The sequence below is a fragment of the Periplaneta americana genome, chromosome 12 (assembly GCF_040183065.1).
Source record: "Periplaneta americana isolate PAMFEO1 chromosome 12, P.americana_PAMFEO1_priV1, whole genome shotgun sequence".
In the NCBI taxonomy this organism is placed as follows: domain Eukaryota; kingdom Metazoa; phylum Arthropoda; class Insecta; order Blattodea; family Blattidae; genus Periplaneta; species Periplaneta americana.
Window position 1 is genome coordinate 149,680,527 of NC_091128.1, and position 24,511 is coordinate 149,705,037.

General features: G+C 35.7%; 1 protein-coding gene across 8 annotated transcripts in view; it reads right to left on the reverse strand.

Moving 5' to 3' along the window:
- Positions 1-24,511, reverse strand: part of Trpgamma (Transient receptor potential cation channel gamma) — a 663,689-nt gene that overhangs the window by 616,343 nt on the left and 22,835 nt on the right. The window lies entirely within an intron of this gene.

A 24,511-nucleotide genomic window follows, 5' to 3' on the forward strand; every position in this document is an offset into this window, starting at 1 on the left:
TATGCAACATCCGACGATATGATCACATATCACCGTCCTTCGCAAGTCTTTCGTGGCTCCGACTTAAAGAATGTAGAACTTTGCACTCTTTGTCTTTACTCTTTCTAACTCTGCACACTTCAACACCAAATTACCTTTCGTCTCGTTTCTCTTATCTATACTCTGATCACGACTTAAATACCAGACCACTTATCTGTGGCGCGTTTCATAGAAAATCTCGTTATTCATCATCTTTTACAGTATCCACCTCGCGACAATGGAATTCCCTGTCACAAAGTATTAGGGGCTGCAAGACAATAAACACTTTTAAAAACATCGTAAAAGAAAACCTTCTTAGCATTTCACTCCAATCATACTGACTTAAAGTAATACTGTTTACATTGTTACTTCTTCCTTTAGACATGCATCCTGATAGTGCTGTATTTTCAAAATTGTCTTATAATAATCTCTTTCTATTATCTTACATTATTTAAAATATATTAACATTCTATGTATTTTAGCTTAATTCTGCTACATAGTCTGTATTTCAGTGTTTAATTAATAGTTCATACTATTTTGTTGTTTAATTCGTAAATAACTCTTGTATACATGTAACTCTTATCTAAATCAAATTGTTGAATTCTTTGTAAGTTCATACTTATGTATGTATACTTTTTGCTGGTTGAGTGGAAGAGAAGGCCTTACGGCCTTAACTCTGCCAGCTAAAATAAATCATTATTATTATTATTATTATTATTATTATTATTATTATTATTATTATTTTATTATTATTATTATTATTATTATTTTATTATTATTATTATTATTATTATTATTATTATTATTAAACCAACTAGAAGTTAGTTGAAAAAACGTCATTAGATGCTGAAGATTATCAACAACATCCCTAAACAAAATAAAACAAATAATAAAAGATTATGAATTTGCATTTAGTCGAATACTTCACAAATATTTGGGATTATAAGTAAGATAATACAAACATAACACAAACTGCAAATTTTTACAATAATAACCTTTATTAAGACACATTTCGACGGGAAATTTATTCTGATATAACCAATAAATACTGAAGTCAAAGTTTCTCGCCGTGTGGACAGAGAATATCTAAGACAATGTCAATCCCTGAAGTCCGCCTGTGGAAAATGATCGCTATTGGGAAGTTAGAGACCTAATGGGACAATGGTATAAAATATCAATAACCTATGCCATTAGGAAAAACGTTTCTCGACGTTTGAAATGCACCGATACCCTCAGATATATATTGTAAACCAATCAGATGAAGACAAGCATTTATTATTAACATTGATTCGAAGTTGAATTTCATTTTGCCAGCTATGGATAGATGAAGTAAGTAAAGCAGTAACCCATCCAGTGGCGGTTTCTCGGGGGAGGGAAGGGAGGAACGTCCTCCTCACATTTTTCTTCTTTTGAAAGTAAATACCAAATGAAATATATGCCTTGAAATTCGAGGAAGATTCGATAATTTTTAAGTTCATAGCTATAAGAAAACCTCGGTTGATCGAGTTTTAAACGACGCGCAATCAAGTGCTGCTAGAAAACTGCGAGAAAGAAGCGAGATTGTTTCTGTGGAGGAAAGCCAATCCATTCCTACTTTACTGCAGTTAACACACATAGACAACAGCGCACTAGCGGCGAGAGAGAGAAGCAGAGTTTTAAAGCAAGTAAATGAACGGTGAGGGAGGAGATCCTCCTCTGAATCAGCACATGGGCGGGATATATAGAAACCGACTGGTCATGCAGCAAGCTCGCTACCGCTGCCATCTAACGATGCTGCATTCTACCAGACTATAACACATCTAGGAGGAGGCACAATAAAAACAGTTTTAACACAAAGCTATGAAAGACTCCATATAAACTTTTTTAAATTACAAAACAAAATATAATATTATTCATTGCACTTTATATAAGGTACTATTCATGGCTTGAAACTTTCGAGGATATCTGAAAATTGAAGTTAGATTTATATAAAACAAAGAGGAAGTAGTTCTAAGTTAGTATTGCAGATCTTTTTGGCCCCTGAAATTCACTTCCATTCATTGTGTACTAGACAGGACAACAGCCAAGTTGTCAGTTTTGTACAAATATATTTGAAATTGAAAGTACTCCAAATTAAATTATTTTTAACATAAAAAAATTAATCGATCACCTGCAGCTTTGAACAATAATGATAGTATGACAAGAACTGTCATTCTTCAAAAGCATGTGATACTGAACTTGTAAAATGTACATGTGGCAACACAGACCACGTGGGTGGGTGCAGTTTTCTCGCTTTCCTAACAGATTATTTCCCATTCCCACTTCCGTAAAACGGTTCTGGTTATGTGTTAGTAGCTGGTCTCTACCAACACGTGTGATGCTGTAGTGTGCGCGAAAAATGCTGCGAGTTTGTGAATTTCCTTGTAATTGTTCACTTGTGCAATTATTCAACAATGAATGGAAGTGAAAACATATTTTGGATAATTTAGGAAACTCAGTTTACAAGAACAGATTATTGCTATACAAAAGAGAAAGCCAACCCTAACACTATCTGATCTTACATGTATGCATGTAGGCTAATTTGTAGCATGTTTCTCTCAAGAATGTGTCATTTTGCGCTGTTAACTTCTTTCCTCCTCTTAAGAAATATGCAGGAGCCGCCACTGTCCATACCCCATCTAGGAAAGGCCTACGAGACAATTTGTATACGGGGTTGATTACATAGAGTACAAAATAAAAATAAACGATGTTCGACTGACATTAAATTTGAGATATTTGATTGATATGTTAAAAAAAAATAAACGGCCGTTCTCTTATTGAGGAAAATAACCGGTTATCAGGCTAAACCGGCGAGCAAAAATAACCCGTAATTAAACGATTATCAGTATGAAAATAACTGGTTATCAAAATAATAAATATAATAATAATAATAATAATAATAATAATAATAATAATAATAGGCTAATAATAATATGCTAATAATAATAATATTAATAATAATAATAATAATAATAATAATAATAAATTTACTTCTAGAACAAAAATACATAGGTATATTTTATATAAAAAAATCTCTCTAGCACTTCCAGAAGGAGTACATACTCGTGCTCTTGGGGTAGATAAAAATTGAATATAAAAATGCAGACACAGGATCCAAACATCGTCTACCTTGTTGCATAATCCCGTAAGCACTTACAAAGGCTTTGCTTGCAATTTAACAGGTTTCACTTATTCCTCATTAATAAACTAGCTTAATTATTAATTTTTATGTATTATATGTGAAATATTATATTATAACACTTTCAGAAAGCAACAGAAATTAAGGGTGCTTGAGAATATGTTTCTTCCGAAAATGTTTGGGGCTATGAGGGATGGTGAAAGTTACACAACGCAGAACTGCACGCATTATATTCTTCACCTGACATAATTAGGAACATTAGGCCGGAGGGAAAAAGACCTTTGGGGAGGCCGAGACGTAGATGGAGGATAATTTTAAAATGGATTTTGAGAGGTGAGATATGATGATAGAGACTGAATTAATCTTGCACAGGATAGAAATCGATGGCGGGCATATGTGAAGGCGGAAATGAACCTCTGGGTTTCTTAAAAGCCGCAAGTATAATAAAATTACGTGTCAAATTTGTTTAATATCTGTATACAATATATAGGTGTATGGTTTGACTCCTCATAAGAGATTTGCGCTTGCGTCGGTGCAGAAAAACCACGGCTTAAATGAAAGACCAGCACTCTAGTGCTTGTTACAGACGCGGCTTCATGTAGAGTTACGTCAAGGGTCGAGTGTACATGCCCCCTTTGCAAGGAAATTTAGCAAGTTTCGACAAGGGTTGTGCAGACAGTAGCTGCTATCGAATGCGGGATGTTGGAACATGTGTACAGAAACTTGAATGCAGATTGACGTCTGTAGTGTTAGCAGGGGTAGACATGTTCACCATTTGCAGGATAGGACACAAACTTTGAGAGTTAGTGTATCCGTTGACTACCCCAGCAAGTGTACCGCGATGTGTGGAAATCCCACAGAAATTTATAAATGACTCTGTTTACGCCTACTGTTTATAAATGGTAAGATTTAAAGTGAATGCAAAGGAGACTGGGGAACCGTAAGTGGCAAAATTAAGAAAATGAGTGTAAGTAGGGTAGTATTATAAATAAGTGAACTCAAGAAGAAGAACACGAGTAAAATTGCAAGAATTATAGCACTTTCAAACACACGTCAGTTTAAAGTCAAACTCTCAAAGTTCGTTTTACACCTTACAGAGATTCAATGTGTGAACCACGAGTGACTCGGCAGATGTCCAAACGATAATCAAACTCTTCCCATACCCTTTTCAACATATCCTCTGTGACCGTGGCGGCAGCTTCTCGAATTCTGGATTTTAGTTCCTCTAAATCACGTGGCAAAGGCGGTACAAGCACACGGTCCTTTAGTTACCCCCATAGAAAAAAGTCACATGCAGTCATATCGGGTGACCTTGGTGGCCATGTCATGAAACATCTGTCCCTTACTCCAGCACGTCCTATCAACGATCAGACATCTTCGTATTCAGGCAAGCACGAACTGCATTGTGAACTTATTCAGCCGCTTAATTTTCAGCTACGAAGCGACATTCCATACGAGTGGGAAAATTAACAAGCATAACTGTCGTGTTTGGGGTACACATGAGTGTGATTCACCAAAGGTGAATGTTTTCTGCGCGCTGTCACAACGAAAACTGTACGAACCTTTCTTCTTCATTGAGGCTACTGTGAGTGGACATTCATATCTGGACATGTTGGTGCCTAAATCTTAGACAAGATCTCGATGACGATTTCATCTTTCATGGGGCTTCGCCACATTTCCACAATGCAGTTCGTGCAGTGCAGTTCCTGTATAAATAATGTGATTCAGATAATAAATATGAAACAGTGTTAAGCAGTCGAAAATAGCAACATAGGAATTATAAGTTTAAGGAGTTTCATACAGTAGCGGTTGCACTTTTTACAAGATATTAAATAAATTGACTACCACTTCATGTATTTTGTTCAAATTTTGCACTCTTGATCACCACGATTTTAGCTTCAATTTGATATATAATACATCTAGTAATCATGAATATGTTTGAACGTTTGAATTGTTTTGAAGAATAAAATTGCGCCTTACCAAAAACATGATTTAATCTAAACTGAGAAAATAATAGCCATTTACTATTTTTTTTCCTTAAATCCGAGATCATAATCTAAAGTTTGGTCCTCAATGAGCATCACAGCTGACTTCATGCTACATTTAAGTAAGACTTGTTTTAGGTACAAAGCACGTACGGTCAGAAGATCCGTGCATTGGATTTAAGCGATAACTATGATAATATAACATATGTATATATAATATTACTCAATAAATCCATCTATGTACTAAATTTACAGATTTTTAAATTTGCATTAAAATTTTTATTTCTTTTTCAATGTATCTTTACTAGAAGATTGCTCATTTTTCACTCAAACTTAACCATTATAGTCCAACCACTAGAGATTATTACAAAGGACAAGTGTACAAAATTTGAATGAAATCAGACAAAGGGTTCTTGGGATATCAGGGTTTTGTATCGAAAAATGCAATTATCGGGAAAGTGATTCTAAAGTTGGGACATGCTTGTACTTATATCCTGCACTGAAAAGCACCTGCTGCATATGTTACACCCTCCCTGTCAACATCCTATCTGGAAATTTGGAAATATATATACAGAAAAGTATACTCTATCAATTGAGACAATAAAAAATTGTTCAAACTGTTTTACCATTCGTACTGTATAAGCCCCCTTAAGAAAGTTTATAAGTATAAGAAAAGAAACAGCAGAACAGTGAATTAGAGAGAGGTGGAAATGAAGGAGAGGAAAATCGGCGCATATAATTTTATAGGACCGAATAGCTTAGAAATAATAAGTGATGATAAATAGAGAAAGAAAAATGTATGCAAATAACGACAAAAGAAAATAGCTTGGAAATAATAAATGTAGGGGAGAGTTGGGTGGTATCGGACATCGGGTAATATCGGACAGTGAGTTTCTTTCCTCTACCACCTGATGATAGTACCTGAATGACATGGTTACGTTTCTGTGATGTCGCATACAGAAACGTAACCATGTCATTCAGGTACTACCATCTGGTGGTAGATGAAAGAAATGCACTGTCCGACATTACCCGATGTCCGATAGTACCCAACTCTCCCCTATGTAAGTAGATTTGAGAGTTGATAACAAAAAAATAATTTGAATAATTAAAAAAAATAATGTGTTAATGGATAGGAAGGTAGAGAAATGTAAGAGAGAAAGAGAGAGAGAGAGAGTATTAATAGGAGATAGAGTAGAAGAGAATGGATTATGGGGGATGGATAGCAAACAGCAAAGCAGGTAATATTAATTAATGAGAAAATGATTAGCAAATAAATTTAATAAATGAAAGACAATGGAGAGGAAAACACAAAATAAGACGATGAAAGAGTAATGGAACAGAGAAAAATTCTCTCCGGCACCGGGATTTGAACCCGGGTTTTCAGCTCTAGGGGAGAGTCGGGTAGTATCGGGCATCGGGTAATATCGGACAGTGAGTTTCTTTCATCTACCACACTATGATAGTACCTGATTGACATGGTTACGTTTCTGTGATGTCGCATAGAGAAACGTAACCATGTCATTCAGGTACTACCATATGGTGGTAGATGAAAGAAACGCACTGTCCGATACTACCCGATGTCCGGTACTACCCAACTCTCCTCTACGTGCTGATGCTTTATCCACTAAGCCACACCGGATACCCATCCCGGTGTCGGACAGAATCGTCTCAGTTTAAGTTACAACTCTTGGGTTCCCTCTAGTGGCCGCCCTCTGCACTACGTCATAGATGTCTATGAACGTAGGACTGAAGTCCACACATATGTGCTGAGGTGCACTCGTTATGAGTGACTAGTTGGCCGTGATCCGACGGAATAAGCGCCGTCTTAAATCACGAAGTGATTTACGCATATCATATATATTATTTTAATGTACCGAAGTACATATGATATTTCCATGCAGATATTCTGCGTCATCATACGATGAAAGAGTAATGGAACAGAGAAAAATTCTCTCCGGCACCGGGATTTGAACCCGGGTTTTCAGCTCTACGTGCTGATGCTTTACCCACTAAGTCACACAGGATACCCATCCCGGTGTCGGACAGAATCGTCTCAGTTTAAGTTCCAACTCAAATCCCAGTGCCGGAGAGAATTTTTCTCTGTTCCATTACTCTTTCATCGTATGATGAAGCAGAATATCTGCATGGAAATATCATATGTACTTCGGTACATTAAAATAATATACAAAATAAGACGATTAAATAAAATTGAAGAAAAGTAAATTATATGGAGCGGAATTTATAAGCAATGAAGTAATGTGGAAAGTGTGAAAAATATTTGTGATGGTGGAGCGAGTGAAAGGAACTGGCCACCCCATCCATTATCTCCTGGCTTAATTGCCTCATGAATGTTGTCTTATTGGTGTCACTTGTGAGATTCAAACCTGTCTTCGGACAATTTACTAAACAAAGAACAACACCTCATAGTAAACGTGAGGGGAATGCCATCACTTGGAATACAAAGAGAAATCTGTAAGAGACAATACAAATGGTTTGCATAGTCCATTACATTTAAATATGTCTGGATGATTACGCTGCTGTCTGCTGTCACGAATAGCAGCAGATGTACCGATTCCGAACCCGACACATCACTCGAGATTGCTCGCAGCGTTGATTTGATGCCACAATCTTAAGTTGCTAGACGCGGAACTCTCTCGAGCTTTCATCATGAAAAAATCAAGCTCTATTATCTTTCATATTATATTTTTCTCTTGCAAACGATTTTTTTTATTTCCCGGAAGTTAAGAGCAAACCCGTGTCCATGAACTGAAATAGAAACCTTTAGATGTTTTGCCAGGGAATAAAAGAATGCTGGAAAAAAGAGGGGAAGTGTACTTAAAACTTGCAAAACCCAGTCTTTTCTTCTGCCTCTCTCTGTTTCTCTTCTTCTACCTTCCTCTGCCCTCTCACTGTTACGCCTCATCCATTATTCCTTTTTCTGTTCTGCTGGGAAAGACATTGTATTTAGAGTGCTGGCACAAGGAAGTTCATACCAGGAATAAATCCTTCCCGGATCCGCGTGATCAAAGTCAATGCATTCTTAATCTCCCGCAAAGCACGATGTTGTTTACAGTTTATATTAAATATATTCTCGGTTTCAAGAACGATCGATTTTTACATTCCATTAGCAGCTGAAAATATTTCTACAACTGCTACTCAACTGCAAGTTTGCGACAAGATAGCGAGCGTAACTTTTACGTTAATTCATTCATTCATTCATTCATTCATTCATTCATTCATTCATTCATTCATTCATTCATTCATTCATTCATTCATTCGACTCAACTCAACTAAAATATGTTTTTATATTGACTTAATCTGTTTACTATGTATTGTATTTTTTGATTAGCATAACTGATGAATTGTATGTACTGTAAATTGAATAGTATACTGTATAGGTCAACTGATGAATTGTTTAAGCTTATAAATTGAATTAATCTACTTCATATGAATTGTATAGCTTAACGAAAATAAGTTTGTAAATTGAACTAATTTGATTGTATATGTTTGTATAGTTTGGCTGATGAATTGTATATGTTCTTAAAATGATTACTAGTCTGTGTAGCTCTACTGATGAATTGTATAAGACCTACTGTAAATTGGATGGTAATATGTATAGCTCAACTGATGAATTGTTTATGATTATAAATTGAATTAATCTACTTAATATTAATTGCACAAATTTTTATAGCTTAATGAAAGTATGCTACTTTGTATTGTATATATTTGTGTAGTTTTGGCCGATGAATTGTATATGCCTTAAATTGAATAGTAATCTATATAGCTCTACTGATAAATTGTTTGTGTTTGTAATTTGAAGTAGTTTGCATGATATGTATTATCAACTTCTGTATATCACAACTGGTTGAATTGTTTATGCCTTAAATTTAATTAACTTGTTTTGTATTATACATATAGCTCAACTTATGAATGATCATTTGCGTTTGTAAATTTAATAATCTGATTGACTATGTATTGTATACTTTTAGTAGAGCCATCGATGTAGCTCAGTCGGCAGACTCGCTGGGCTGCTGATCCGGAGCTGCGTTCGGGCTTGGGTTGGATCCCCCTTTGGACTTTGGTTTCTTCGGAGGTTTTCCCCAGCCGTGGGACTGAAGCCGGATGGTCTATGGCGAGTCTATGGCGAGTCCTTGGCATCAACCCCTTTGATTTGATTACCTGGTTGGGTTTTTCCGAGGTTTCCCCCACCAAAAGGCAAATGCCGGGTAATATTTTGGGGAATCCTCGGACCTCACCTCATCTCACTACATCTCGCCAAAATGTAAAAAAATTGTACAAAATTGTAAAAATTGTAGAAAATTACTAAATTGTAAAACTATAAAAATTTGTAAAAATTGTAATTGTAATATTGTAAAATGTTGACATGTTCCACATCTTAAAGCTTCATTGCTCATGTAAGATCTATGGAATAAAATGAATGAATGAATGAATTCATTTATTTTATTTCATAAATCTTACTTGAGCAATCAAGCTTTAAGATGTGGAACAAGTCAAAATTTTACAATATTACAATTACAATTTTTACAAATTTTTATAGTTTTACAATTTAGTAATTTTCTACAATTTTTACAATTTTGTGCAATTTTTTACAATATTTTGGGGAGATGTAGTGAATGAGGTGAGGTCCGAGGATTCGCCAAAATATTACCCGGCATTTGCCTTTTGGTTGGGGAAAACCTCCGAAAAACCCAACCAAGTAATAAAATCAAAGGTGGGTAATCAAATCAAAGGGATTAATGCCAAGGACTTGCCATAGACCATCCGGCTTCAGTCCCACGGCTGTGGAAAACCTCGGAAGAAACCAAAGACCAAAGGGGGATCCAACCCAAGCCCGAACGCATCTCCGGATCAGCAGCCCAGCGAGTCTGCCGACTGAGCTACATCGATGGTTCTACTAATGCCATGCAATGGAGAATTTCAAAATGATGTACACTAGGAATGCGGGTACAAGTAACTTCTAGAATCAATTAAGCAAGAACAAAATCATTTATCAACAGTAATCTCACTACAGGTTTTGATTTATCTAGATAAAATCAAAACTCGGGTGGATTTAATTGACTATTTCACGATTAGAAGAAAGTACATAAATATTAGAAGAAATAAAGTACTCTAATACAATAAGACATTAATTGACTTATTAAAATACTAAACTGTCTTGAAAATGAATTTTTGTACCATCTCATCATTACAAATAGTATTCAGCTGGATGGCAGTAATGTGTTGTGATGAGCTGTTCTCTTGTTACCAGTTGTGCCAACTATACAATCTTCATTGAACTCTATGGACGATTACTATACCTGGTAAGGTTTATCTTGTCTCAGTAGCAATAAAACCAAGTTCCTTCAAATGAGGGTGGAGATTATAGGAGGGTTGTAAATTTTCAGGATTCCTTTCAAAACCTTGTTATTGTACAGGCTACCGGAACTCAGTTTCTTGAAAGACAAGCTCAGTGACGGGACTACACAGTACGAAGAGAGATATTTTGTAATTTTATTTTGCGCTACAGAATGTATCAATTCGTCCCTTCCGCCACTGGATGGATGGACAGCACCGCTCCACTACCCCATTGCCATAACAACACACACGAAGTAAGACATATCTCCTTTCTCTCTCTTTTCACAGTGAGACAAGATACATCACACAGACTCTAGCCAAGAAGGCTTTGTTGAATCAGTTTCACTTTTATTAAAACAGTTGAATTCCACTTTAATTATCAATATATATTGAACAATCTCTGATACATGACTATCCATACTCTCATACAGCAGAAGCTGTAACATAACCTAAATATTATATACAAGACAAATTATAGAAAAGTTTTAATTAAGGATGATGAAATAAAGATGAATCGTTTTAGAAGATACAATACTGAAAGTACAATGTTGGCTAACAAAGAAACAAATGCTAGGGAGATAATAAAAACAAATGCTAGGGAGGTGATAAAATTGTAGGATAAGCAGCCATGATTGGTTCAAACACGTCATTCCGTACCGTTTTATTGGTCAAAAGTAGTATGACGTAGTAAAAGTGTAATTGTCAACGTAATCATCTACATCTATTATACAATATCATCAGAAGAAACATTTCTCTCTTCCGTCATCACATTTGTGGGCATTATAAACTTGTATCAGAAATTTATGAGTAGGACGGACGTTTAGTCCACCAGCTAAATTTTCGACTTTCTACGTCGGATTGTCGGGTTCGAATACCGTCGAACCCAGCTGAATAATAATTCACTAGGAAATGACATGTAGAATACACACATTTTTCAGAAAGCCACATATTTTGTCCACCGCTTTGGAGTAACGGTTACCTTACCTAACCGTAAAACGACCGGGTCCGGGTTCAAATACTGGTTGGGACAAGTTACTTAGTTGGGTTTTTCCGAGGATTTCCTTCAACCACTTGAAGTAGAATTGTTCAGTAACTTTGGCGTTGGACCTTGGACTCATTTCGCTTTCATTAGCTTCAATTCATGTATCAACTTAATAGTTTCAAGTCGACCAGGAGATTGTGACAGATATGGTTCCGGGATTCGCCTATAGGTGTCATGTGTCTGGAGGAGCTGTACACATACCAAGAGTCGCTGTGATTTCAAGAGTGGACTATGGCAAACCGGGAAGTATAGCTCCCTCGGATAGATGGTGCCTTGGTGGGTTATCGGATCTACGTTGGCGCGGTTTTCTGGTCAAAGGATGCAGCAGAAGCAAGCACGTGAACAAATGCCATTGATCTGAGGAGGCGGTATATTAATAGGGAGACGGAGGAGCGTTTGCGGACTTAGTCAGACCTGGATGCCATAGCTGAATCGATAAAATGGCACCAAGTAGTGAATCACATGCTTGAAGAGTGGTCCTACGGACTTCAAAAATCATCCCAAATAAGGAGGTTACGCAATATTATCCTAGGGCTGCTGTGCTTGCGTAAGGGCCCACCTCCAGAAAAAAAAAGCCATATCTTTTACATGTAAGTGTACAAAATTTCAGAAAACATATTTATGGATTATACACAGTACCTCGACTGTATGTCTTCCAAAAAAAATCACGAAAATATCAAGTTGATAAAGTTACCATTTCCCAGACAAGCGCTTTCTTCTTTCACATGTTGCACTTAGGCCTCTTGAACTCTTGTACTGTACGCTATATGCGATTATTTTTTTCCGACGGATGGCCTGAGTGACATTCGTGAATCCGACGCTGACAGACAGGCCATCCTTCTAGATCCTTCAAGTAAGGTCCCCATCATCCACTGAGAAGCCCGAATACAGAGCCAGGAGCGTCAAGCCCGTACAACCTGTACCGGCTTCAGAAACCCGTATTACCGCAGATATCACCCAGACTATTTTTACTACTACAGATGATAAATTAAACATGGGGAAAGATATTGGTGGAATTAACACGTCGGTTGCTGTCGTCTGCGGTACAACGAACTTTCTAGAGGACTTCGAATTCTTTTTTTCTTCTGGTTACTATATTATGCTTATATCAATTGCGTCAACTCTCGCTAAGTGGTTTTTATATTTACTTTATCAATATTATTTTTATTATTTTCTTATTGTTAATATTATTGTATTATTATTATTTTAATTGGTATTACTATTTTTATATTATCGTCATATATTCTATAATTATTGTTACTGTTACTACTACTACTACTACTACTACTACTACTACTACTACTACTACTACTACTACTACTACTACTACTACTACTACTATTATTATTGTTATTATTATTATCATTACTATCATCATTATTATTAATGCCTATAACATTGATGTATAGACTCTATTGGACTGTACCCGAGCACTAGTACGTGCTCTTTTTTTAGCAGGTTATTTTACGACGCTTTATCAACATTTTAGGTTATTTAGCGTCTGAATGAGGTGAAGGTGATAATGCCGGTGAAATGAGTCCGGGGTCCAGCACCGAAAGTTACCCAGCATTTGCTCATATTGGGTTGAGGGAAAACCCCGGAAAAAAACCTCAACCAAGTAACTTGCCCCGACCGGAAATCGAACCCGGGCCATCTGGTTTCGCGGCTAGACGCGCTAACCGTTACTCCACATGTGTGGACGTACATGCTCATTTCGGGTAACTATTTATACCATTCAAATGAAAATTATGAATAAATTTGAAATTTGAATTTGGAAAAAAAATTAAAGAAAAAAACGGCAGTACTTCGGGAAAAATCGTATGCAACGTACGTTTTGTCTACCGCATATTCCACCCAAACTTGACCTGGGATTGCACCCGGGCCGACAGAAATATAGTCCGCTAGTAATGTAGCCACAGACGCGGCGCCACTGAATCTTTAATATCCTTAGGCAAATGGAGCAAACGTTGTTCTCCAAGGACGGTAAATTGTGTTTATATGATTGTGTCTATCTCATTTTGAATTACCTATACATCGGAGGACTCCTATTACTATAACTGACTGTTATTCAGGTTACTGTTCCTTTAATCATGTTTAGAATTTCAGTAGAGCGTAATTAATTCCCTATTCCAGTATTCAGTTCATCAAGTATTAAATATATTTCATACGTGTGTCTAACAAGTCAACTATCGAAGTTTGACAACAAAGTTTGGTTGGTTAAGTCTTCATTGGCTCTGAATCATCAGCAAAGGTAACTAATCGTGGAACGAGAAGTTATATATCCTCATGTGACCACATTGTCTAAGCAGTGAAGTGGAATAGTGGTATCGAATTTAGGATTACAAGCATGCATCGACAACTCCCATTGGTCAAACGTTAGTTGGATGCGATCTCCTCTAAATATGATTACTATAGGTATTACTGAGCTCCTCCAGCCTAGCAATGTGCAGAACTTTGTTGCTGAGATAGGGGACAGAATCCATTCCTCTACAAAATAGGATTCACTCATTCATTCATAGTTCTCTGCCCAAGGGTAAGCCTTTCACTGCAAACCCACGATTCTCCAATCTTCCCTATTTTCTGCCTTCCTTCCACTGATATGGAAGGTTGCCTAGTCAGAAAATAGCCATCTATTCAAGAAGTATTTTGTTTATTGGGTCGTTCCTCAGTAACTTCATTTGTTTCTTATGCGGTAACAACGATAATACATACCGCCCGTGCTTCAGTATCACATTGGAACTGAAATTAATGCTACAGCACCCCCATTATAAATTTTTTAGTCATTTTATTTTATATCTTCCCAAACGGATCAGACTGTAGTTCTTATATTAAATAATAGAATTAAATTGTAATTCTCAGAAAGGTGTAAGTTATATGTCCTTGAAAATAGGTAAGGTTGTCTGTATTGTACCACTTTAGCATTTATAATTTTTATTGAACAATACAGTTTTTATTTTCTGCATTCCTTTACAGAGATATATTCCCAGAACATTTACCTTTCATGTAAAAATGAATCCTTGTATTTGATTTAATATTTTTAATTAAAATGACATTTTCGAAACACATGTCAGTGGTGCCATTTAGGCAACTAGTTTCATAAATAGCACCTACGGTTTCTTAAATCGCACCTCTTTAACTGCAGGGAACAGGATGAAGGAAAGCTTTTAATATTGAACGTACTGAACAGTATTTAATATGAATAATGTAATAAATGCAAATTACAAGTTTATTGAAATTAATGAAAGAGAGTAACGCATCTTCAAATGAAATTGAAAAAAATAGAGCGTAAATTACGTAACATTTAAACTTTCTGAATACGTTTTGTATTGTCACACATTTGCCATGTGCTTCATCAGGCATTCAAACTGTAAACTGCGTCACCTTTTCTCCACGATTATCTCGAAGCAACCTAAGAACTGCTTCAAGATATAGCTGTCTGAAATGATTTGAAGATAGAAACATCTAAAGGCTGGCCTTATGAGTATTATGACGAGGAAGCTGAAACAGGAACATACCATTTTCCCGAGATAATCTAGCTTCTAAATTTTTGGAATGGGTCGTATAGGTGGACATACAGAAGCAGCACTTTTTTCTATGACAGGTTTGAGTGGCAAATAAAATGTTTGAGCTATTCGACAAATAGTTCACCGTTGATGTAACCTGACTCAGAGCAAACAAATAACGATCCTGGAGGAGCACCAGCTGATAATGAAGGATGCACTGTTTGACGTTTAAAAATTATCACAGGTGGCACAGAATATCTGGTGCGCTTGTACAACACACACTTGTTGTATTAACGCCCTTTTCATCACTTGATATTGCACCCACCTGATGCATTCCTAGTTCAGTTAAAATTTTTGGGACCTTCTTTTGTACGGTTAGAATTGCTACAGTTGCTCATATCGCACCGGTGCGAATTAGGCACCTACAAAGTGGTGCGAATTGAGAAACTACGCCATAAGTTATTATTTCCTTCATTCTAGCCTATAATCACCACATGCTCGAAAATCCTACTAAGTTAAATGTTCTTTAATATCTCTTTAAACGAATAACATCTGAAGATTATGGATTCCTTTGCATACAAATCAGTTATTTAGTTACAAAATGTTAGCTAAATATACATCCAACTGAGCGATTCTATTAGATACACTATCACCACGCTGCTGACACAAAGAAGTGGCAGAAATCAAGTGACATGGTGGAAGTCCATATGGTAGATTGTAACAATACCACTAGATGCAACACTACTACATTAATTTGTTTTAAACTAGCTGTGGTACCATTAAGGAAGCGGTGCGATTTATGCTACTCTACCCTATAACTTGTACCTAACTCATAAAACACATATTTGCGTTTGATAGTGAAGTCTTATAATGTCTTAGTTAAGTTTGAGTTAAATGTATTAATGTGTGTTAATTAAGTGCTGACTGCATTACTGCTGAGTCATGTATTAATTATTGTCAAGAAATTATCGTAGCTCCTCATATAATATTAAGACCACCTACTAATTTTCATATTATGTAACAAAACAATTAAGTTATAGGGCTCCTTGCTCGTTCATCTTCCTGATTGATGATCGCCCAGAGCTCTCGAGGTAAATATCCTGGCGATCATATATCACAACCCATCATATTTAGGGAGATTACCTCTTCTGTTGTCAAATGTCAGATGTTCGTTATTTAGGTGGCATGTTAACGTTCAACCTGAGCCATTATTGCTAAGTAACTGCTCATTTCTGAAGCGTCTCCTAAATTAGGAGTACTAGATTTGTTCTGTATTGAGAAGAAATTCTGGAGTTCGAAAGACATATAATTAATTTTCTTACAGCCCCCTAAGAGTCATTTAAGTTCATGTATTAAGTGTGCTATTCTTTAAGGCTTTGAGGCAATGCAGCGGTGACATTTTGGCAGAAAATCTAAAAAAAAATATATATATATATTTTTTTTTGTTCACTTTTTGATACACTGGAACCATATATTCTGCTGAACAATATTACATATTCCTCATTTTCCTTAAGCTCGTTTAGAATGTATCCTGCATAGTGTCTTTTACTAAGATATTGCCGCATCGACATTCTCATTTTCTTCCTTTTCAAAGCCTTGTAACAAACAATAGAGGCAATTACAAAAGTCATATCATCATCTGAGTCCATTCTCCAAGGTTTGAAAATAAAACACTATCTATATTAAAATCTCATAGTGTGTTTATGGTGGACTACGCATAGAAAGTCAACTTCAACATGTTTAACAGTGTGGACAAAGTGTTAAATGAAATTAGCATTAACATGTTCAATCAACATGTTGGGATGTTAACTGTAAATAATTTAACATTTAACATGTTGTTGTTAAATGTTTAATAGTGGAGACGAGCCTTTAAGGGAGGAAGAAATCTGGAGCGTCTAAAATCAATATGGTGGTTATAATCCTTTGAAGCCTGAAAAAGCAGACAAGTGCCTAATTCCTGTATGAAGATAATGATGATATAATGATAATAATAATAATAATAATAATAATAATATATGTACAAATATTTGTCTAGATGCCAATTTATTTCCTATTAAAATACGTATAGTACACTTAAAATAGTTTAATAATAATAATAATAATGTTATCATTAATAATACTGGATTTATTTGTTTGATCATACATAATTCTTATTAAATTTAGTTAGAACGTGAACGGTAGGCATGCTGAAATTTTCCACGATCCAAGACTGCGATGACGGGAGATTCTAATCAGATAATGCACTCTTCACTGAAATTCGATAAGTATGGGCCTCTTGAGCTGTGGAATTGATGAACTGACAGGAGCAGGAAATCCCTGACAAGTGTGGATGTCAATACATGTGAGTATTAATTGAATGAGGTCTCCCTTCGCTGAGGCCTGCACTTTCCTCGTACTTCACGCGCATGCTAGTTGGGAGACTTGATTTATGTTCCGCGAACCTGGTTTTATATGATCTTGTGATGACGTCGGACAATATACCAGAGGCTCGTAGCTTCCACGATTTATTTGTTTTACAAAGCTATAGCCTTCGTAGTTCTCCCTTGACTATTTATCACGTAGTCTTCGTACGCTAAGAAAACGATACTCTCGGAAACTGTCTTTTTAATATCATTCTATCATGCGTACATATATAATTAATGTCAGAAATCATTATGAAGCGCAATCATTACCCAGACTATAGTTCCTATTAAAGGAATTCAGCTCGATTCTCAGAATTTCTTACGAGACTTTGAAGAAAAATCTTCAAATCTGATTTAATTCGTGTACATTAGCCTCCCTTTCCACAGAATACCATTATCATATTAAAGGTTTATTTATTTATTCATTTATTTATTTATTTATTTATGCGAATGACAGGTACATAGATAACTTATCGTTTACCTAAACACAACCTCAAGATTAAAACAATTAACTTAATACAACTTAAAATTAAACCTAATGAAGGAACTAAACAAAATCCTTAAAGAACTAAAAACTAAGAACTAAACAGAGGCATGAGGCTTCTCGCTTCCCAGTATCTGCCACATTCTGTCAGTAATTTTAGAGCTGGACAGCGTTGGAGATGATCCCTATTCATCGCTTCTTGAAGGTCACAAAGGGTACAGGTTGGATGTTGATAAACACCAAAACGGTGGAGATGCTGCTCTTCCATTTCCTTGCCTACGTACAAGTTATGTATGACTTGCCACTGTTTCTATTAATTTCTTTTCTCCGGTTTTCCATTTAGTTTTGCTCACAAGCTTCTTTTTTCCCATATTTTCGGTCATGATTCACTGCTGCAACTGACAACCTGAAGTAAGCTTAAACATGGAATATTAGCCTACTACAGTACGGCTTGGAACAGCATCTGAGTGTGACTGCCGCTGTAGTAGGTGCGTTCACTCGTTCAACGTAAACACGTAACATTGTGTCCTGTGTTACGCATTAAAGCTAAACTTACGAAAATTTACTACAGTGCACTATACGCATTCAACTATCTAATTCCTTGATCGTCGGAAAACGGGCGTATAAGGGTATACTCTGTTATTCGGGTGAAGTCCTCAATTATGGAATTAATACAATTTTACAAATCTATAATTTCAGCAAATATCTACAAAGTTTTATAATTTGTACACATGAATGAATTAAATGTAATGAGATGAAATTAAGTACTAAAATACAATCTTATATTTCAATTAACAAGTTTAATTAAATGTATACTATAACATAAGCAAATAACTAATCCTAATATTCACTAGAACGTAGTTTAAATTACTGTGGGTTGATATCTCTGAAGACGTTACACAGTTTTCCGTTAAACAGTGTTGTTACAAGCAGTTTCTAAATTTTATACAACACATTTATCGGAATCTATTTTAGATTATTATCATAATTTATTTCTATCAACTGTTAATTTAAATATTTATAGCGAAATATATAAGAAAAAAAATATTGAAAAAAAAATAATAATAATTCAGTGGATATATACAAATTTTATCATGTGTTCAGATTACAACTTTTGTGAACGTAATTTACGTATGTTAGAAGCGCTATAATGTACTTTCTATATGACTTACCACCGAATAAATAGATACGAATGTGCTTTCTGCTAGATGGGACTACAGCACATTTTGCCATAACAGTTGGTGAGAAATTAAATAACATGGTCAGTGTGCAATGGATTGGACGGGGTGGACTTCAATGCTGGTCTCCTGCGATATACAGAGTTTCATTTTCTGAGAGAGGAGGATTTTCCTGTTTAATTTCTTTATCGCTGATGATGGAATGCAGACAAGAATGCGGAGTAAGTTTAACTTTTACTTGGACGAGAAATCAAATTGCGAGTTCTGTCGGAAGCTTTAAACGAAAAAAACAAAAATAGTTTACGTGCCATGATCTGTGATATGGTTCTATCGGCTTTACTATTTTTCTCAATTTACATTCATGTACCACAATTACTGTATAAAACGTAATACAGCTGAATGTATTATGTAATGAATTTCTATCGAATTTCAAAATTCATTTCTCTTGGGCTGATCTGAATGCACGAGCCTCGGATATAATGGCAAATATAGTAGTAGTTCGACAACTGGTGAAAGCAGTGATGTATTTCTAAACGAAAAAATGCCCTGGCTCTGTGATTTCGGTAATAGATGTCGCCGCCGCTGCCGTCATAATAATAATAATGATAATAATAATAATAATAATAATAATAATGATAATAATAATAATAATCATCATCATCATCATCATCATCATCACTATCACCACCAAAACCATTTCACAGGAATACTTATGGAATGTAAAACGAAAATACATGGGTTCGAATCTAGCTTAAGAGCTAGTTAGGTCTGCTGAGGAGCTAGAACTTATTATGAAATTGTTTAAAAATGAATAAAATATAACTTTTTATAAATGCAAAATTTGACAATAATATGAAAATCATAAAAGTTATCTGGCGCCGCACGGCCTCGAAAAACAATATCCTCGACCCGCCAGGGCCCGCTAGGCGTGAATTACACCTCTGGATAAAAGTATTGGTGTCCTATTATTACTCGTATACTATTATTGTCCTATCTATGGAATTCTTCGCAATTATAATACATTGTATAGCTTAAGAGAGATAGATATATTTTATACCAGTCTTAAACAATTCAAATACACTTTCAATAAATTTCTGAAAATGATATAGCTCATTATATTGTGTTGCTTTTATTATTTCATTCATATTAACTTGTATTGTAAGATTTATATTTACTTTATTTTGACTTTGTTGTTTCAATGTCTGTTCCTATACATCTTTATATTTGTATGTTTTTTTGCATTTATATCATTAGATTATCATTGTTTCCATAACTTTGTAAATATATATATATATATATATATATATATATATATATATATAGACTTCGTTGAATTATCACACGCAGCATGCAATCAGGTTGCCGATGTACGGTAGTATAGAAGAGGTGAGCGCTCTCCCCGTCTCGTAGTATAAGCAGTTCATGTTAAGAGTTGTGACCGGTCCAAAAAGATAGAGCAGCTACAGCTAATGTATACCTATGTAAGCACTTGTTTTTGCATTACTGTGGTTGGAATAGTCAAAGCTTAATATTTGTTCAGTGCAGACAAGAATTCAATCAAACATATTACAATGAGAGTGTTTCTGTTGCAAATAACTGCCCCTGGAATACCTTTACCCCCGCAGCCAGTCTTGACCCGTTGGGGAACGTGGTTGCTGATAATTATTATGCAGAACATTACGGTAAAATAATGGAGGTAATTGATGCATTGGATAGCACAGACAGTTCCGCTGTTGCAGCTGTAAAATCATTACCTTCTGAACAGTTATTGGAAGATATTCTGTTCATTGATTCTAATTTTAAAATCGTGTCCAAAAACATCATCCTGTTAGAATCGTCTAAACTAAAACTCTCAGAAGCCCTTAATATAGTGTATAAAGTATCAGAAACCGTTATCCAAAATAACAATTCACTAATTTCAGAAAAAGTGAAATGTAAGTTGAGAAATATTATTGCTAAAATTCTGCCTATTCACAACTTCGTATTATAAATGAATTGCCCCATGCAGAAAGGGCTTCAGTCCATTAGACCTAGTTTTGAGAAAACTAAAAAAAAAAAAAAAAAAACATTCTGTACATTACAGTAGGCTATATTCCATTGTGCATAGAACTTTGAGCCTGACGCTTCAGTTTCTATCTTTCCAAGCATTGGACTGAATACCTTTCTGCACATTCCTATGGAGCTACCCATAAGGCTATGATTTCCATCGAAATTTATGACTGAAGCCCTTTCAGCATGGGGCGATTCAAATGATGTACTATCAGGTCACGACAAGACATCTGAAGTTGGTGTACTATAAAGTAGTGACTTTCCGTTCTTCAAATATGTACGTATCACATCGTGTAATGTTGAACGTACGTTTTCCCAAAATAAAAACTGTTTAAGTGACGATCGGAGGAGGTTACTTTGCAGTCGCTCAAAATGTACGCAACTCTTCACTGCACATATTCAAGCATGATGTGAGTATCTTACATTAAATGTTAAGAGTTAATATATCTCAGTTTAAAATAATTGTGCATTTACATGTTTAGACATTTGCTACTTCAATGATCATTCATTATATTTCTTGAATGCAGGATACAGGTTTCATTGTAACCGCAGTATACTGCTCAGTGTTTACATCAGAGGCATACTCCATCCGTTGCACGCCCCCTTCTCATACAGTCTATACCGCGTGCGCAGTAAACCTTGCGATTCTCGTGGCAATTCCACGAAGTCTAGTTATAAGTGAACACTGTAATTGGTTGCAGAAGGACAACTTCAGTCATCCACAGTGATTCATTTTTACCTCTTTCTGCACTATCATCACTTGTTTAAAGAAATTAATATATACATTTTATATCGTATCACATTAAATTAAACATTTATTGTCAAATTACATAATACTTGAAAACATTTTTAAACTAACATTTAATTATGTACTGTGTAACTTGCAAAACTTAAGGAGGTACTGTACTTTTTAGTACTAGACTTACTAGTTAAGGCAATCATAATTAAAAATTGTTAGTTAAACAAATTTTAATATTTGGCATACAAATGCAAAAAGTATTATGAATCAAGAATTAAACTTTAAGTTATTTGATCATTACACATCATGACTATAGACCTCGGATTTTACGTTTTATGCCTGAAGTAATAATCAAAACAAGTGATGTAGATACACCTCTCATGTAAAACCTGGCAGAGATTATCTGTGCCTAAAAGTGCCTATTTTACCCATTAATACCTATTCTGTGTTTTTGAGCTTAAAATTGCCTAAATTAAATATTTCTGCAGATCGTTTTATTTGCCCAGAAAAATACGAAGTTAAAACGATTAAGGAAAACACGAGAATTTTACTGGAAGCAAGTAAAGAGATAGATTTGGAAGTAAATCCCGAAAAGACAAAGTATATGATTATGACTCGTGACCAGAATTTTGTACGAAATGGAAATATAAAAATTGGAAATTTATCTTTTGAAGAGGTGGAGAAGTTCAAATATCTTGGAGCAACAGTAACAAATATAAATGACACTCGGGAGGAAATTAAACGCAGAATAAATATGGGAAATGCTTGTTATTATTCGGTTGAGAAGCTTTTATCATCCAGTCTGCTGTCAAAAAATCTGAAAGTTAGAATTTATAAAACAGTTATATTACCGGTTGTTCTTTATGGTTGTGAAACTTGGACTCTCACTTTGAGAGAGGAACATAGGTTAAGGGTGTTTGAGAATAAGGTGCTTAGGAAAATATTTGGGGCTAAGAGGGATGAAGTTACAGGAGAATGGAGAAAGTTACACAACACAAAACTGCACGCATTGCATTCTTCACCTGACATGATTAGGAACATTAAATCCAGACGGTTGAGATGGGGAGGGCATGTGGCACGTATGGGCGAATCCAGAAATGCATATAGAGTGTTAGTTGGGAGGCCGGAGGGAAAAAGGCCTCTAGGGAGGCCGAGACGTAGATGGGAAGATAATATTAAAATGGATTTGAGGGAGGTGGGATATGATGATAGAGAATGGATTAATCTTGCTCAGGATAGGCCCCGATGGCGGGCTTATGTGAAGGCGGCAATGAACCTCCGGGTTCCTTAAAAGCCAGTAAGTAAGTAGTAAATTGTAATCTCAAATTTCTTTTAATTTACGAATCTATTATTTAAAAAAAGCAATCCCTCATATACGAGATGTGTTAAAAAATACCGAATCTTTGGTCTCCACTTGGGTATAGCCAAACTTTTGCCGAAATTTGATGCAATACATCTCCACCGAAGCCTACCGTGCTTCATTCGGTTACGCGTGAAAATTTAATGTTTGATATTTTTTTAAATACACCTCGTATATTAAACTTGGCAGATGTAGGCCTACCTGATAATATTTAAAGTTATGTTAATAATTTTCATAACCATTTACTTTTAATGCTTCCTGAAAATCTAGAAAAAATAATTGGGATATATTCAATGCCAACTACGAATGGGATAGCATCAGGAAAACGAGAACATCGAAATAATGTGAATACGTGACATTAATTTATTTTATATTACGATGTACCGAAGTACATATGATATTTCTGTGCAGAAATTCTGCGTCATCATATGATGATGGAAGAGTGGAAGAGAGAAAAATTCTCTCCGGCACCGGGATTTGAACCAGGGTTTTGAGCTCTACGTGTTGACGCTTTATCCACTAAGCCACACCGGATTCCCATTCCGATATCGGATCGAATCCTCTCAGTTTAAGTTCCACCTCTTGGGTTCCCTCTAATGGCCTACCCTCATGCACTGTGTCATAGATGTATGACAGTGGCACAATGTCCACACATGTGCAAAGGTGCACTCATTATGAGTGACTAAGTGGCCGGGATCCGACGGAGTAAGCGCCATCTTAAATCACAAAGTGATTATTTCTCGCATATCATATATTACGATGTACCGAAGTACATATGATATTTCAGTGCAGAAATTCTGCGTCATGATGATGAAAGATTGGAACAAAGAAAAATTCTCTCCAGCACCGGGATTTTAACATGTGTGGACATTGTGCCAACTGTCATACATCTATGACGCAGTGCATGAGGGTAGGCCACTAGAGGGAACCCAAGTGGTGGAACTTAAACTGAGACGATTCGATCCGCCATCGGGGTGGGAATCCGGTGTGGCTTAGTGGATAAAGCGTCAGCACGTAGAGCTGAAAACCCGGGTTCAAATCCCGGTGTCGGAGAGAATTTTTCTCTGTTCCACTCTTCCACTATTAATTTATTTTACTTTGTGGTCAATAAATAGATTTATTCTTATTGATTAAATTTATTTATGCTCGACCATGCCGAAATGTAGTAATTATACACCTGGTAGCAGTCCTTTAATGCATGTTATTAAAGTACACCTATTCAGTAAAGTTCAGGTTTTC